An 18,483-nucleotide genomic window follows, 5' to 3' on the forward strand; every position below is an offset into this window, starting at 1 on the left:
TGAAAAAAAAAAAAAAGGACACCTCACCCACCTTCTTTTTGATATTGCCCTTCCGGATGCTCTGATGAACTCCTTAAGTGCCCCTGAAACCCCGCCCATTCCTGTTCTCCAGCCAGGTGTGCTCCTTCTCTAGAAGATATGGGGATGGTGGTACCCTTCTTCCCTCCCTCTGTGATAGAATGGATGTAGAAAGGAAGAAATATCCAAAAGAAAATAATATCTCAAAACAACAACAACCCAGGATTCCCTCCCCATGAAGTCGTCCTGACAGTCACCCATCCTGGCATAGCTTTCTCCTCCCTCGCCCACTTTCTTCTCACTGTGAGTGTCTGAGGATTCCTAGTGACGGTGCCACGCTGGGACGGATGGTGGCTCCTGTTTTCTGCTCACTAAGCAGAGGGGTGATGGGGTAGACCAGCTGGCCATCGTTTTGCACATTGGTAGCCAACACTCAGATGAAGGGAGCTCATTTTCCTTTGCCCTAGAAGCCCCTTCCAGGTGCCCTATACAACCATGGACCTTTCCTCGACTTCTCTGTCCTACCTAGCCGTGGTGAGCAGGAGGTGAGTGACATGAATTATGTGCGGGAAGCCAATGCGCATGGCGAGGGCTCTGGGTTGTACTCGTTAGGCTGTAGGAACAGCTCTGTTGGGGTCTACAGGACCCTTTCCTTGATAAAGCCCCTCTGTCTGCTTTGCTCTCTCACCCCACTCTCCCACTCTGATTCCCTGCCTGGCTCTGCCCTGTTATTTATTTTATTGGTGGTGATGGAACCCAGGGGGGCATTCGACCTCCAAGCTACACCACCTGCCCTATTTTTTATTCTTTATTTTGAAACTGGGTCTCACTGAGTTGCAGAGGGCCTCACCAAGTAGCTGAGGCTGTCCGTGAACCGCGATCCTCCTGTCTCAGCCTCCCAAATGCTGGGATTACGAGTGTGCACCACCACGCCCAGCTGGAAAGGCCCTTTTTTGACCTTATGTACATATGGGATATTATCAATGCCAATCTCAGCATCATGTATGGGGAAGGGGGGGAGGGAGTGGAGAGGGAGCCGGGGGCAGCTTGCTGACTACTGTGTGCACGTATGTCCCTATCACTCTCAAATACATTATGATACAAGACTATGAGGCGCCAATTAAAGCATATTAAAAGCAAAAAGAACCTCTGGGTACTATGATTAGTATGAAAAATAGCACATTATTATTATTATTATTATTATTATTATTATTGCAGTTGTGGGGATGGAACCCAGGGGCATTCTACCTCTGAGCTACACCCCAAGCCCTATTTTTTATTCTTTATTTTGAAACAGGGTCTCACTGAGTTGCAAAGGGCCTCACTAAGGAGCTGAGGCTGGCCACGAACCGCGATCCTCCAGTCTCAGCCTCCCACATGCTGGGATTACAAGCTTGTTCTACCACACCCAGCCAAAGGGCACCTTATTATTCACTGTGCAGAAATTTCACCTTAATGCTTCTTCCTTAGGACGTAGTTTGTGATTTTGGTTGAGTTGCATTCCTTCATCTGACCCTTGCATTCCAGAAACAAGGATGTATCCTTGTTACCTATTAGGCTTCTTATCAGTAGGCAATCAAGCATTTTATTGAATTTCTCATATTCAGTTCCTCAGTTCTTGTATTAACTTCATTAGGCATTATAATGAGTTGATAAAAATTGATGTTCCCATCTGCTAATTGTTTTAAATATTAGGAATTGGGTGCATTATAAGGCACATTTGCAGGCTTTTATATTGTAAGCCTTTTGTTGATCATATCAAATATGTTTTATATTTTCTTTTATTTTGCTTTGATATCTTCATTAATTTTCAAGCAATTATTTTTTTCTCCCTCACAACAATAACAGTAGAATGTTGATGCACATTAAATATTTGGAAATAGGGATTGTTTGGAAAACTGTATGTGCTGAGTTATTTGAGTTACAGTAGACTCGGGTGTGGTGGGGTACGTTTATAATCCTAGTACTTGGGAGGCTGAAACAAGATTGCAGGTTCACAGCCAGCCTCAGCAGCTTAGCAAGGCCCTTTGCAACTTTGTGAGACCCTGTTTTAAAATAAAAACAATAAAATAGGGCTGAAGGTATAGCTCAGAGGTACAAAGCTCCTGGGTTCAACCCCCAGTACTATAAAAATGTATATGTTGTTAAAATAATAATCTACTTATTTATATGGAATTAGAACTGAAAAAATATATACCTAGGAATAGGAACTAGTTGCATATGATTAGGCAGATCATAGATTCTTCCTAGAGTCTTCTGCTTGTCTGTGTTTTCTATAGTGAGTCTAATTACTTCTGCCAGAAAGAAAAATAAGAAAAACAGGAAAGAAAAGGCTAAGGACGAGGCTTGGGAATGGGTTTTAGTTCTGAATTAATGTTCTTTCCACTCATCTTGGACCAGGCATTCCAGCTGTATTCATTTGGTTGGTTTTCATCTTCTTACAAAGGTATGAATGTCATTTCTATTGTTCAGAAAAAAATCCTTACATTGGATTCTGGAATGTGTTCTAATCTCCCGTTACTGAGTACTTATGTGCCTTCAATAATTTTTGCTATCATAAACAAGACAGAAGGGAAAGAATTGACTAGAAATTAATTAAAACTCCAAAAGAAAAAAATTGAGGGAAACTTACCAATTTGGAAGAGTGTCAACAATGCTATAAGGCATAACACAGAGCTGAAAATTTGCCTGGGGACAGACACATAAAAATTACCAAATCTTGGAAATCCAGTGACTCGGAAATCTACTGTTTGACAAATGGCCATCTTGAATAATTTGTACCTAATCAAATGGACATTGGACACTCTGCCAGCCGCTGTTAGGGCAGGGAGCGTGGGGTGGGGTGAAAGACGGAGGTTGGAGCTTCGATCCCGTGTGGGCCGAGGCTCAGTCTCCTCCTGACGGTGAGGCTTCTGTTCGAGTGTCCGTCCCCTCATCAATAAATGAGAATATGAGGCACACGACTTACTTCCTGAACTGGTGGAGAGAGCATTTGTAAAATACCCAAAACATTGATGATACAAGTTTCCCAACCTCCTCCCTTGATAAGTATTTAATACATTGCGTTGTGTGGATAAATCAGCTTGGAACTCTGTGGGGAACATGCTTCTAAATGCGGCTTAGTTTCAGTAAATCCTCCAAACCAAATAGCCAACGTTCTGTGTAATGAGGTAGGGAGACCTTTAACTTCTATCATTCTTAATAGAGTAATTTAAAAGGGGCAGTGGTTTTTAATCTTCTTGCTCAGAACTGAAACAACAGAGATGGAGACTGCAAAGAATATGGTGTAAGAAGCAGCCTTTCTCCTCCTCCTCTTCCTCTTCCTCCTCCTCCTTCCTTCCTTTCTTCCTTTCCTCTTCCTTCTCTTCCTCATCCTTATTTCCCTCTTCCTTCTTCTCTTCCTCCTCCTTATTTTCCCCTTCCTTACTTCATTCCTTTCCCTTCCTTCCCCTTCCTTCCTTCCTTCCTTCCTCCCTTTCCCTTCCTTCCTTTCCTTTTTCCTTCCTTCCTTTCCTTCCTTCCTTCCTTCCTTCCTTCCTCCCTTTCCCTTCCTTCCTTCCTCCCTTTTCCTTCCTTTTCCCTTCCTTTTTCCTGCCTTCCTTCCTTCCTCTCCATTCCTTCCTTTCCTTCCTTTCCTTTTTTTCCTTCCTTCCTTCCTCCCTTTCCCTTCCTTCCTTTCCTTTTCCCTTCCTTTCTTCCTTCCTTCCTTCCTCCCTTTCCCTTCCTTCCTTTCCTTCCTTTTTCCTTCCTTCCTTCCTTCCTTCCTCCCTTCCCCTTCCTTCCTTTCCTTCCTTTTCCCTTCCTTCCTTCCTCCCTTTCCCTTCCTTCCTTTCCTTTTTCCTTCCTCCTTCCTTCCTCCCTTTCCCTTCCTTCCTTTCCTTCCTTTTTCCTTCCTTCCTTCCTTCCTTCCTTCCTTCCTTCCTTCCTCCCTCCCCCCCTCCTTTTGAGGAAAGTACAGTAGTTGAGGTAGCTAGCTTCCTGGGCCTATTCACTGACAGGTTTCACCTCTGCTGGACTTAGGGAACTGAGGTTGGTCCCCTGCCATTGCCACCACTATGTTAAGGACCATGCCCTCAACAGGTGCTGCAGACTTGCTCAGGAAATGAACCACGGAGACCTCTAATGGAGCTTTTGCCTGGTGCTCATGCTATGAACGGTGTATCGCAGAGTTCTCATGCAACGGGATTGTCCTGGGGCAGCCAGTGCTCTATCCCAACTGGGCTTATACCCAGGTAAAGGGTGGCAAGACCACTCAGTAGCGAAAGGGCAGTCTCTTCAACAAATGAGGTTGAATATTCATACGTAAAAGAATGCAGTTGGGCCCTTACCTTACACTATATACAAAAATTAACTGAAGACAGGCTAAAAATCTAGAAGAAAGACCCCAAACTATAATCTCCTAAGAGAAAACCCAGGAAAAAGACTTCAAGATATTGGATTTGGCAGTGATTTCTTTTCTTTTTTATATTTGCGGGTCTGGGGATGGAACCCAGAGGCATTTGACCTCTAAGCTACACCTCCTGCCCTATTTTTATTCTTTATTTTGAAACCGGGTCTCACTGAGTTGCAAAGGGCCTCACTAGCTGAGGCTGTCCACAAACCACAATCCTCAGGTCTCAGCCTCCCAAATGCTGGGATTACAAGCCTATGCCACCACGCCTGGCATGATTTCTTGATATAAGTGTCTATCACACTGACGGTGTTCTATTTTTTGCATCCTTCTGTATTCTTTGGTATGTTCTCACCATTTGATTTTGCCAGATAAGAAGTTTCCATCTAAAGTGCCTGAGAATGAAAAAATATGTAAATGTTTGCATAATTACAGTTCATACTCATGATTTGAAGAAATTAATAACATTTTATTACTGAAGATGCAGATGTAACCAGAGTTGGCAGGTGAGTCCCAGTTTAAAGGAAAATTATAGCTTTCTACGCACTGAGCTGTGCTGAGCGACTCATCTCTCACCCGGAGGGAGAGGACAATGTCTATGCTCTCCCCACCTACTTTTCTATTCCCACTCTTCCTATAAGCAGCAGCGCCAAGAGAGTCAAAAGTGCAGCGTACAGCAGGGTGGCCAATTATCTTTCACCCCTTTTTCATGCTGTTTATGATGTTTAAGGAGCTTTATTGAAATTTGGCTTACATGCACAAACTACCTATTTGCACTTAGAGGTCAATTCTTAATATTTTATAGGATGGTTAAACTTTCACCATGACTCAGTTCTGTAGAATTTTCATGGACATGACATTCTAAAAACACATTACTGTGCTTTTCCTCTGCTGTCTTTCCGAGTACCTGCTCCTCCCTGCAAGAAGCCGTCGGCCCAGGAGGGAGCCTGATCTTTGTAGGTAGAAGGTAAAGAGAAGAGCGATTGCTGTGTAGATTTCAGCAGTCAGAGTAGGAAAGTCACGGCATCGGAGCCTGCTGTGAGGCAAGGCCGGTGCTGGGGCCTCCGAAGCCGGGATTGGAGCCTGCTGTGAGGCAAGGCCGGTGCTGGGGCCTCCGAGGCCGGGATCGGTGCCAGCTGAGGGGTTAGGCCGGTGTCGGGGCCAGTGAGACCAGAATCGGGGCCTCCCATGAGGCAAGGCCACTGCTTGAGCCAGCGAGGTCTGGATCAGTCCACCGGCTAGCCAGGCCACTACTGGGGTCGTCAAGAGTGGGATCGGTACTTGCAACGTGGCATGCACAGAGAAATATCACAGAAAATAAAAATCAGATGCTTCCCCTAATCAGCAAAAACTAGGAGGAAAGGGGCAACAGGAAGAGGTCAAGTTATAGAAAGGGCCCTATAGTGAAGCAACTAAGGTGACCAATCAGAGGGTATGGAATAGGGGAGGATGGAGCCTCTTTAAAACGCAGGAGGTATATAAACTAATGTGTCAAAGTTAATCACCAAACAAGCATGGGATCGAGGGAGGGGGAGGGAATGGGATGGGGGCTGGATGAGGGCTAATTGGATGATGTGTGCTTGTATATCCTCTCAAGTCTTGTATTCCAATGTGATATATGATTACAATGCACCAATAAAAAATAAAATAAAATAAATTGTGGTAGCTAAGTAAAAAAAAAAAACAACAAAAAACAAAGTAGAATGGTATCTTTAAAAGCCAGTGATTGCCTTGGGGTAGAGTTTTCTAAGTTTATTTTCCTTCTGACAACCCATTAGACCAAGAGGACAATATTATGGAGTCTGGTCTATAGTGCAGAGAAGATACTCTGGTGCATTGTTAGTGGTTATCCATGAGGCTAAGGTCAAGAAAAAAGGAGCACTCAAGGTGAAAGTCAACAAAGAGCCTCCACTCTGGCATGAGGTGATAATAGTGAGGAAAGAGAGATTGAGAGAAGAGAGGCAAGAACACGTTCTCTATTCCCTGTGACTTAGGATCAAGGCAGGGGAAGAAGACAGCGTTAGTTTTATGGTAGTGCCAGGGAAACATGGAAGGCTACCAGAGAGATCTCTGCCAGCCTCTTGGGGGAGGCCACCTGGCAGCCTTGTCAACATCAAGTGATGGCTCACCAAAGTTGGATGGAGATGGAGATCCAGGATTGAACTCCCTAAGGGTGCTTCAGAAAGGTCCTCTTGTTCTAAGTAAAAGAAGTTGAGCGGGGTGTGATGTACACACCTGTAATCTCAGGACTTGGGAGGCTGAGACAGGAGGATTGCAGGTTCAAGGCCAGCCTCAGTCATTTAGCAAGGCCCTCAATTTAGTGAGACCCTGTTTCAAATTAAAAAAAATATAAAGGTCTAGAGGTATAGCTTGGAGATAGAATGTTCCTAGGTTCAATCTCCAATTAAAAAAAAAAAGACAAATGGACAGGTACCCTGATTCTCTTGGGGTCCTTCTCTGACAAGGAGAAGGGCAGAGTTCTGGGATGGACACCTTCTGTGGGAATGTAGAAAGGATATTGCATAAGCCCAGAGGATATTGCCCCATTTCCAAGAGCCAAGGTGAGGCCACCTCCACCAGGAGGACCCCAGATCTCTGATCAAGTTTTAAGCAGATTGAATTCAATGAAGTCAATCTGTAACCTCTCTCCAGCAATAGGGGCTCCTGAGGAGGAAAAGAATAATCAGAGATTAAAACAGAGGCACCACATTTTCTGTATACCTGAGGTTCATCAAAGTGATGGTGTCACGAATGGGCTTAGAACAAAGTCACTTGGCCGCATCAGCCAGAGCCATTGCTGGTGATGGCAGCATTGACTCTGGAGGCTGAAGTTGTCAAAGGTAAATTTGTGCAAAGATGGGTGTCAGGTCTGCTAATAAAGTGTTGTATGACAAGCAAGACCAAATAGACAGATTCTCCATTTGTGTTTTATTTTTTATTTTTGGATACTGGGGATTGAGCCCAGGGGCATTCTACCTTAAAGCTAAACCCAAAAGCCCTTTTTATTTTTTAGGATCTCACTGAGCTGCTGAGGGCCTCACTAAGTTGCTGAGGTTGGCCTGGAACCCATAATCCTTCCGTCTCAGTCTCCCCAGAGCTGGGATTACAGGCATGTGCCACCACGCTTGGCTAAGTTCTCTGTTTTTAAAAAGGAGGAAGAGATGGGTGACACATGTCTCTGGATCATGTTGTAATTTCAAGCCAAGCTGCTCCTGTGTTTACCCTTGCCTGGGAACTCTACACTTCCATGAAGGCCTTAAAACACTGCCAAGACTAGTGTTTTGGCAGAGCATTGGTGTAAGCCACTTTAAAAAGTGCTAGAATGTGTACTACATTAATCACATAAGTAACAGCTTAATTGAAAAATGGGCTGTAGCCACAGGATTACTGCAAGAGTTGCAAGGAATCTGTAGTGTGTCACTTAATTGAGAGCATCCTTAACCAGGGACTTTGAAGCATGTGCAGTCACAAAGGTACTTAGGGCCAGACTCAGAGCTAAAACTCCTCCATCCCAAGTTCCAGAGTGTTCTCTATGTACATATTAGGTCAGATAATTAAAAGTAGGAAGTCAACCCTACAAAACACCAATTAATGCAGAGTTGGAATTTCTATTAGTTTCCACCAGTATGTGAGATGTCTTGGTGCAGGGCCAAGAATTTTAACGTTCAGGAGTGTCCTAATGCAAAAAAAAAAAAAAAAAAAAAGCAAAGCAACTATCTAAATTACTTGATGTTATCAAGCCATTTTCAAAAATTAAAATCTATTTGGTGATGGAGCCACAGCAGTGACATATTTTAAATTTTCATATTCAGATTGTTGCCAATTAAATATATTGCAGTCCTCCCTCTGTTGGGAAGTTTTTAGCTGATAAGACCATTCCCAGTTTAGCACCGTAGGTCCTGTGCTGTTTGATCTCCTAATACTTGGGTATTGACTTACAAAATCGATAGAGACTTAGTTGGTATTTTATGGCATATCTATTTTTTTTTCAGATGCTACATGGGCCAAAATAATATATCTGAGCAACGTATTTCCTTCATATTCATTTTCTTCATGGAATATTCTGTTATGTCATCAGTTCAGTTTTATTTCAGTACCTAATTTGTATGAGGCGGTGATAGAGGAGAAAGAAAATCTATGAACAATTGAATTTTGTAATATTAGTCAGTGTCCTTATTTTTCAAGTTGATAGCACAACAAAAGAGAATTTCTGAAAGTAATTGTAGAATCTAAGTGGGATGGCAGTTTTGCCCAGAAGAGTTCAATACAATATGTCAGCCTAGCAGCTAATTGTTCTTTTATTGTTTCATGTGTTAGTCTCCTCTCCCAGGCGAGAGAGACTGCCTGTTTTAGTGGAGAAGGAAGAGGCATGGCAATCAATCATAGTTTGAATATGAGCACTACTCTTTACTGTGCCAGCTACTCGCTCTCCATAGAGTTAATTAACCTCTCTGATCCTCATTTCCATATTTGTTGAGTTGGGTGTGATACCTGTCTCATAGGGTGTTATAAAGATTTATGCAAAAAAAAAAAAAAAACATGTCACATAAGCACCTTGTAAGTTCTCTGTGGGACTCACTGGCATTCAAAAACTGGTGACTGTTAGGTTTGGGTTTTCCAGACCATAGGCAGACTCTGAATGAAGGACTAGAGTCTAAGTAGTTACTTTGTAAAGTGATTCCAGGGAGATAGTCAATAAGGAGGCATTATAAAGTAAGGTATCACTGTGGGTACCAAAAGCTCCATCTTGCTGGGTAACTCTTTTAGTGAAGGATTCATTCACACAGCAGGGTCATCCCATCTGATGGACCAGATAGTTGGACACATACATCTTATTTTCTATTACTTATTTAAGGGATATTGAGTAGTGGATATTAACTTTTCATAGCTTCAGACTTGCCATATGGGTAGCAGAGCAGGTTTCGATTGAAATAGAAAGGCCAGTTGTTAAGGAAATGTTTCATAAATTACTATTTCTGCATTTCTTTCCTACCCTATGGCTCCCGGTAAACTGTTATTTTATCTTCTTGGATATGCATAAAACCTCGCACAAGGTGAAGATCCTCTAAGTTCCTGGATAATTTTTATTTAATTGCTCACTAAAGAAACATTTACTTAAAAAAGAAATAGGCCACAGGCAAAGATATGAAGGTGCTATCACTTGAGAATTACATAGTTCGTACATAGATGGCAACTAAAGAGCCACTTGGCCACATCTGTGTTAAATTCTTGCATTTCCTTAGTGATGAGCTATTTCCCCTAGATCCTCAGTTTGCTGAAACCACCTCAAACCAGTTCATGCGAGTGTTAAGTCTTCATAAATGTTCTAAGCCAGTTTTGTTTTGTTTTGTTTCTGTTTAATTTAACCAGAGTGAGTTCTAGTTGTATCTTCACAGGGATGTTATATTGGAAAAATACACTACTATTTATAAAGGACTTGCCAAAAATCTGACATATAACTCTAAATAAGTGCTTGTTGCAATTATCTAATACAGGTTCCAGATGCGTATGAGGGGTGGAGTGTGGACAGTTCTTAGTGTGGATTTGATAGACCTGTAATAGGGGATCTGTGGGAATCAACTTCAATTCCCTCATATGAAACATGAGAACATTTGCTGAATAATCAATAAGTGCTGGTAAAGTTCCGAGATCCAAAGATCTTGTCCAGTCCTTGGGACATGTTCTACATGGGTTCAAACTCATATTTCAGTGGATCTCAGTTGAGGAATGACCCGTGACAGTGTGGTTATGATTTGCCGTGGGGTGTTCTGTGGGTTTGCACTTTTCAACATCAGGGTAGCATTTGGGGGGGGGGTGCTATAGGCATCCAGCAGAGTTTCTACATTTGTCACATCTATAATCATCACGGTGGCTTTTGGGCAAGTGAAAAGGTTTAGAATAATTGCCTCAAGTTGATATGGAGGCGGGGCAGATTCTGTGCAGTACAAAAGACAAAAAGCAAAATGTTGGTGGAAGCCTCACCATCTTCTCTGCTGCACTAAGCAATTCAGCTCTGGCCCCATATTTGCAAACAATACTCAGCAGTGCATTGGCCCTGCAAGTAACAGAGTCCTCCATCCTCAGAAGGCAACTTAGACAATCAGTTTATGTTTTATGTAGACACACCCACTGGAGAGAGAGAGGGCTTCTTGCCATTCCAAGCAGCTCCTCAGTGTAGTTTTTGCAACCAAATTTAGTAGTTCTATAAAGGAATTTTGGTAAATCTAGTTCCTTGCGTGGAAGTTTGACCACATGTGAATGCCCCAGCATGAGTATTGAGAAGCAAAAAAGGGGTGTCCTCTACTAGCCTGGAAGGTGATTTGCAAAGCCCTGCAGGAGGCAGAACCCTGTTCACAGATGAGCCCCACATCAGAGTTAATCAACAGATCATGCAAATGAGGCACCCATTTATAGCATTTATTTAAATTTTCACTTAAATTGCTGGTTAAATGGGATGCATTTAAAATCCTGCAGTCAACACTCGAGCAAATTGGTTTTAAAACTAGATATTAAATTGCAGCACATTGCAATTTAATACATACTTCCAAGATAATTGCTTATTGCTTTAAGAGTACAAAATATGTGTCCAAATAGTTAAAGTGTGGTTGATGAAACACAGAAAACAATAACTTCTTGCCTATCTTTTATTTGGGAAAGAAAGTAGAATGTGGTAATTATTAGCCAGGTACTGGGATTCAAAGCTCCCTGGCTGTGAATTATGGTTCTCCTTCTTGCTAGCCATACTATTTGGGCAATTATTTTTCTGGCTTTAGTCTCCCAATCTGTAAAATGGAGTTTTCACAGGGTCACTATGGAGAAGTCACCTATATAAGGTGTCTAACTCAGTGTCTGGTCCATTACAAGTAGCCATTGAATGTTAACAATCATTATTATTTTATAAGTGAAGTTTCATTGTTTTCTTTATACTATATGACAACTAGGAAATCTACCAGAAAGCTAAAATTACCCATGTGGCTTGAATAAGAGCTTTCATTACCTTTCTGTTGGATAGCATCATCCTAGACTTTTATCTAAGACAGTACAATTAATCTCAAGCATCCAGAATTGTGCATAGGTAGGATGTTTTAAAAAACACAAATAATATCATGATGTTTATCTTGTGATAGTAACAGAGTGACCTTCAAGTTCTGGAAAAACAATAATAATAGATGAGAAGCTTGGATTGTCGCAAGAGCACACTTAGTAAGGTGTGTCTAGTTGGTCTGAACATTCTTTAGTTGAAAATAGCCATAGCATCCAAGTTACTCAGAGTATTAGTCATGGTTCTTTAGTTTCATGGAACACAGGATCACTCTCTCTCACTAAGAGGGGGAGTTTATTGGGAGGATCTGGGAAAGTGCACAGAATTAGAAAGGTTACTAATGAGATCTTGGAAAATACAGAAAGGAAAGTGAGTCTGGAGGTCTGGAATACTTGGGATTTGGAGACACCAACAACAGGAGCCTTTACCTAACTGACCGTCTCACCAGGGCTGAGTCTCGGGGGGGAAAGATGGTTCTAGGTGGAATGCTCATTAGGCTAACGGTGCCTCCAAATAAACAGGCAAACTATAAAGGAGCCTTCACTAGACTCAGCCTGAAATCTCAGAAAACACAGGAGTCACTGGCAAAGCCATGAGTCAGCCTGGATCTTTCGCAAATATATGTCGACAAGAAGTAAGATAAAGATGGGATGGCAGAGGAGGAAGATGCCAACAGGCACCGTGACCAGGAGGGCAGCGGTGGTATGAAGAGGGGAGGGAGGTGGGGTGAGTATAGCTCCTGGGAATCCTGTTTCACCAAGGCACAGCGGCCGCCTCCCAGCCAGGCTGAAGCACGTCATTCACCACGTGGGTGTACCAAGTCAAGTTTTCTCATGGAGTCCACTACATTGAAGAAATGGTATTCACTGGAGAAGACCATGACATTTAGAGGTGGGGTGGTGAGGTGGGTGGTTTGGGATCTACCTGTAATACCAGCTAAGACAATCAATAGTGCAACATATCTAGATTGTCAAGACTGTTTCCTCCAGCAGTAGAAATAGATGTCTCTGAAAAACCTCTTCTGGAAAGATCAGATGGTTAATCCAAATTGCTGGCCTGGTGCCCAGGGAAAGGAAAATATTTTGAAATTAAAAGAAAATAAAGTAAATAGGGTTTGCAGGGCACCAAACCTTTGTTTGCCACTTGCAAGGAACTGCTGGCTCTTTCTGCAGCTCTTTCAGAGACTCTTCTGAGGAGCCTGTCCTCTCAAAAGCTGGATGGCATTTATGGGCCTGGCTCTTCTGTTGAAGGGGTGACTTCATGTTCTGGTAGGACCTGAAACATCTGACTGATATCCCACACGTACCATAGCAGGCTCTGAGAAAATAAATCTATGGGAGATGGGAACATGGCACCTCCCAGAAATGTCACATGGTTATCTGTTCTCTGCAAGACAGGAGCTGATGCAAAAAATAACCGGTTCCTGTCTTATTCTAATACTATTTAATCCATGGACCATTTGGGAACGTAGAAGAGAAAAGCTGTCCTATCCTGAATAGTTCTAAGGCTTATTCCAGGAAAGTTACTGTGGAGGAAATTATAAAACAGCTATATAACTATTATCCTTTTTATTATTTAATTCACATTTTTCTCTATCTGGCATGGATTATTTCATCATATCTTTCTACCTTAATTATTTTATTATTATAATTTATATTTTTCAGTACTGGGGATTGAACCAGGGTCATTCTACCTCTAAGCTACACTTCCAGCTCTATTTTTATCTATTTATCTAGTTTTTATTTTTTATTTTATTTTTATTTTTGGTGGTACTGGGGTGGAACCCAGAGGCTTTGTACCTCTGGGCTATACTCCATGACCTTTTTTTAATATATATACTTTATTTGGAAACAGGGTCTCACTAAGTTGCTGAGAGCCTCACTAGGTAGCTGAGGCTGGCTTCGAACCTCTGTGATCCTCCAGTCTCAGCCTCCCAAGCACAGGGATTACAAGCGTGCGTCACCACACCTGGCTCCTAGTTTTTATTTTGAAACAGGGTCTCACTAAGTTCCTGGGGCCTCACTAAGTTGCTGAGGCTGGCCTTAAATTTGCGATCCTCCTGTCTTAGTCTCTCATGTACTAAGATTACAGGCATGTGCCACCCTGCCCAGCTCCCTACCTCAGTTCTTGATTTCTCATCTGAACTCCACACCAGGGCCCGCTTCATCTTTCTAAAGCCATCTTCTTATCCCACCAGGCTCTCCGGTGGCCTCTTACTGCCTATCCCTCACCACTAAACTCCTCAGAGCCTCTGCAAGTCTCTGTAAGATTGGTCTCCATGCCTTCTCTTCAGCAGCCCCTTCTCTCAAGAGACCCTGTGCCTTGGATGAACAAAAGCCCTTGTGCTTTCTGGACATCCTTGTGTACACATACATTTTTCTGCCATCGTTTGCCTGGCATTTTAAATCATGAATCTCCTTGTTGTAGCCTTTGTTTACATCCTGTTATACCCAATTCCTATGAATCAGTCAAAAATCTTGATCTGCCCCCACCCCACACTTGCCTAACTTCATTTTTTAAAGTATTTCCCATATCAATATAGGGCTTTTCCAATTGCCATATACCTCATTACCCAGGCTCCAACCTAATAGCTATCTTAGATTCTTTTGTGTTCTTGACTTCTACATTCAATTCCTCAACAAGTCCTTTATTACCAAAACATCTCCCAAGCTGTGCCATTCCACGCTGTCTCCGCTATTGCCTTCCAGAACAAAGTCACCATTACCCACTGCCTAGACTTGGACAGTGGCTTCCTGGCAAGGTTTGGATAGAGAAGGTTCCCCAGAAAAAGCTTGTGTGTGGCAATGCACACAAAGGTGGGACATGGCTGAAGGACGTGGGTCACTGGGGCAGGCAGGGTCCTATATTTGTCCCTGGGTCCCTCCTCTCTCTCGCTCTCTCTGCTCCTGGTCACCTCAAGTTACTTTTCTCAGCCATGTCATGCTGTCCTGCCACCGAGATGTTTCTACCTTGGAGCCAGACAACCATGGACTGAACCTCGAAAATCATGAGCCAAATAAACTTTTCTTCCTCTAAGTTGTTACTGCTGGGTGTTTTGGTCATAGTGATGAAAACAAGATGGCTCAAATGTGTCCTTATCAATCTCCCTATTCCCACATCTAACTTCTGGCAGCGCCCACGTTGTTTCTTAAGCATTCTTCTCGCCACAGCAGAGGCTCTGGGCACATGGCGCCCAGAGTGAAGTTCTCAAATGTAAACCACATCTTGGTACTCCTTGGTCTAAAACTCTAAAGTGACTTTTTGTTACTTTTAGAGCAAAATACAACCTTACCTGGTCTGCTCCTGGTCTGTCATTCCAAATTTAAATTTCCTTCCTTCCTTCCTCCCTTCCTTCCTTCCTCCCTTTTTCCTGTCATAATCACATTTTTCCTAATTATTCATTTGTCTGTCTTTTTATTGCCGACCTGTCACATCCACTCCAACTAAAGGCAATTTTTCCTGTTGTCTTGTGCGTTGCTCAGCCATGACTACATCACACAGAGCTCTGTACACAACAGGCACTAAGTACATATTTGCTGAGTGACTGAATAAAGAGCCATCTCAAAATGCCACCTCACCAGAAGAACTGTCTGCTTCTCACATTCAGCAGCAATATTCTTCCCTCAAATATGTGTCTTGTCTGACCTCTAGTCTCATGTTCGATACCTGTTGGATGAGATTCCAAATATTCACAAACATATTTAATTTTTCTGACCGGATTTTGAAGTCACTATCTATGTGGCTGATTCGTATTTGAATTTCCCATGGCACCTTCCCCAGGTTCTTGCACAGAGTAGGAATTTAATAAATATTTTGTGAGCATATTATGAAAGTATAAATTTAAAGTAGCTGTTTGGGAAGAGGGGGCAGGGCAAAGTAGACCGCATGGTTGGTGCATGAGTGTATGTTTCTATCGCTCTGAGCCACATTATAATGTATAATTACAGTGCACCAATTTAAAACGAAAGGAAAAGTACCTGCTCGCTATGGATTTCAGCTTAAGAGAATTTCATCCTAAAATGAGACTAAAAGAATGACTCAAATTTCCCTTTCTCTCCTTTTCTTCCTGGAGTGTTTAGGGACCTGACTCCAGCTAACTAAAGCCATATGCATAGTTGTGTCACTTGCTTTTTCCGGCTTTATATTTGAGTCACTGAGCTAGCTCTCTGACTCTACAGAATCATGGGGATAGATGCAGAAGTTAAGTTGCTGCATTATTTTTTCTTCAGAGCTTCTGAGGCAACTGCCTTGTGGTATGGTTACTCTTTAATACTGATTTTTCACAGCCTTCTCTCTTGTAGGTTGCCCATAGTTACCCTCTCATTGGAATATTGTTTCTCAGACAGAAAAAAAAAGGCTTAAAACAGATAAAAGATTTTCCTTTTGAAAGGAAAGCAAACAATATACGAGTCTGGTAGTACCAGGCACATCAATAAAAATAGGCATCGTGTGTGTGTGTGTGTGTGTGTGTGTGTGTGTGTGTGTGTGTGTGTGTTAGTGCTGGGAATTGAACCCAGGTGCATTCTACCTCTGAGCTATATTCCCAGCCTGATTTTTTATTCTTTATTTTGAAAAAGAGTCTCACTAAGTTGCAGAGGGCCTCACTAAGTAGCCAAGGCTGGCCTTGAACCCAGACCCTCTTGTCTCAGCCTCCCAAGTACTAGGATTACAACTGTGTGCTACCAAAGCCCAGTAGTATCTACTTTTTTGAGCTTAGAAAAGACTCCTGACTTAGAAAGTTCCAGAACAGAAAGATATGTCTTCATTGTTTTTTAATATCAATTTTATTTTGCTTTGACTTTCTGAATAGTCTTTCTAGACTTTTAGCGACTTGAGAACAGAGATTCTAGGGGGTTTAACTCTTCTATCTCCAGGTACCAGGCTGAGTGCTTGGTGCATAGTGGGCTCTTAGTAATATATTATTAATGCTTCTAACTCTTCCCTCAGACTTGACTTCTCAGCCTGTCTTGGACTGGCCTCCTGGGCTGTCTAGGTCCTGATCTTCAAATCTTCTTTGGTCCCCAATGACTTTGCATGAGTTTTCTAGAGTCTATCAGCCTTCCAAAAAAAGTGCTTAGGGTCATTTCAGTCTACTGTTTCTCCTCTTCTTGAGAAAATAGCAAGCACCATTTTTCTCTTTGTAATTTATGCTGAACAACTATAGAGAATTGGATGGAATGCTTTGCTCTCATTGGCAGATTTTCTGGCCCAAGCCCAAGTCTGTTAATTATAACCTTTACCTGAGCCAACCATGTAATATGCGTGCAAGAGGAGAGTTCCTATTGACTTGGCCACATTAATAGTTATTATTCACTAGTTCTCTACACCATTCCTGGAACTTTCCTCAGGGCCTTGCATTCCTGACCCTATTTTGATCCCCTTCAATGCCTCAGTCAGTAGGCCTGGCAATTGCCTCCATTTTAAAGATAAGAAATATGGATCACAATGAAGTTAAGTATTATGGGTAAGGTCCCAGTGGCAGAGTTAGAATTTGAGCCAGGATTTGTCTAATTCCAAAGTTAAAGCTTTGGAATCCCCTGGGAAGCTAATGGATGCTTATTAATAGAATCATGGTCACGAGAGGATGAGAAATATGAATTCTCTGTGTTTGGAGTTGTTGAGACCTCACCTGGAGGAGCTATGCCTCAGTTTATAAGATAAAAGCAAACTGGTTCTGACTAGGCACTGTGGGCTATCAGAAACCATTGGACAATAACAACAACAACAGGGCAGTTTCAACTGGCAATATAAGAAATTTAGAAGACAATTGATAGACGTTTCGCATATTTGGATTAGAGTACCTTGGAAGAAAAATTGGTGTGCCTGCTCATTGACTGCAAAGCCCTGTAGAGATGGCACAGATGCCCACTTGAAGTCATTTTCAGGAGAAGCTTTGTGATCACCCCAGTTATCCATGGCATCACTAATTTAATAAGTGATGAGGTTTTAAGGTTATTATTATTTATTGCTGCAGATATTAAAAAAGAAGACAAGTCTTCTAATTTAGAAATCTCCCCTGACATTTTAGCTATTCCATAACCCCTAACCCCAAACGTCTATGTAATTTACATTCGACACATTACATTGGTGCCTTGCTCCTTGTCCTTGACACCCATTACCTTCGACTGCAGTTACTCAATACTCTGAGGCTTTCAATTACTGAAGAAAGGAACTGAATCTCATTCCTCTTGCTGTCACTGTTAACTCTCCAAAGTTGTCTTGCAAATTGTAGGCACCCACGAAGCAGAATCCCATTCCTTCTTCAGAGAACCAAGGTGTATCATTTATCTTATTTCACTAGTAACTGGCTTTGGTACCTGACCTTGAGCAAGACAGTTAAACCCAATTAAACCCTTTGTGCCTTAGTTTCCTTATCTGCAAAACTGAGTAACTAGCCGGAGTTTCTGTTATAATTAAAGTTGTGAAATCTGCCAAAGTTTTAAAGCAGGACTTGGCACATGAAAAACACTAGGTTTGTGCCTTGTGTCATTGTAATTTTTCAGCACCTTACTTCTGGTGAGACTTTGGGATACTCAAAGGGAGGCTCCAGTTTGGTTTTTTTTGTTTCCTAACATGGGTGTGGCACATGGTAGGTGATGTATATATTTGAATATGTAATCATTAAAAGCAGAAATGAGAGTTTAGACGGCTGAAGACATGAGGCTTTGGAAGGACCTCAGAGGTCACCAGCATAGGGATTCCCAAAGCCATCTGAATTATTAGTAGATTTCACTACTCTTGGTATAAGTTAAGGAGCATGCTAAAATTCCAAATTCCGGGCTTCACCTAGGAATAGAATTAGTTTTGATAGAAATTCAAGGATCTTTATAGAGTGTAGGTGATTCCTGGTAGCTGGTGTAGTACTTTTCTCAGACAGTCTCCCATTTTGTAGATGAGGAAATTGAGGAGTGGAGAGCTTGTATTATCCCAGGATCAGAGAGCTTGGAAGCAACTGAGTAATATTGGAACTCAGATCTCTTAATTTCTTGGCCACTGGGCTGTGGAAAAGATGTGTGGATTTGTAAAGGTTAGA

Source organism: Muscardinus avellanarius (assembly GCF_963383645.1).
Source record: "Muscardinus avellanarius genome assembly, chromosome: 18".
In the NCBI taxonomy this organism is placed as follows: domain Eukaryota; kingdom Metazoa; phylum Chordata; class Mammalia; order Rodentia; family Gliridae; genus Muscardinus; species Muscardinus avellanarius.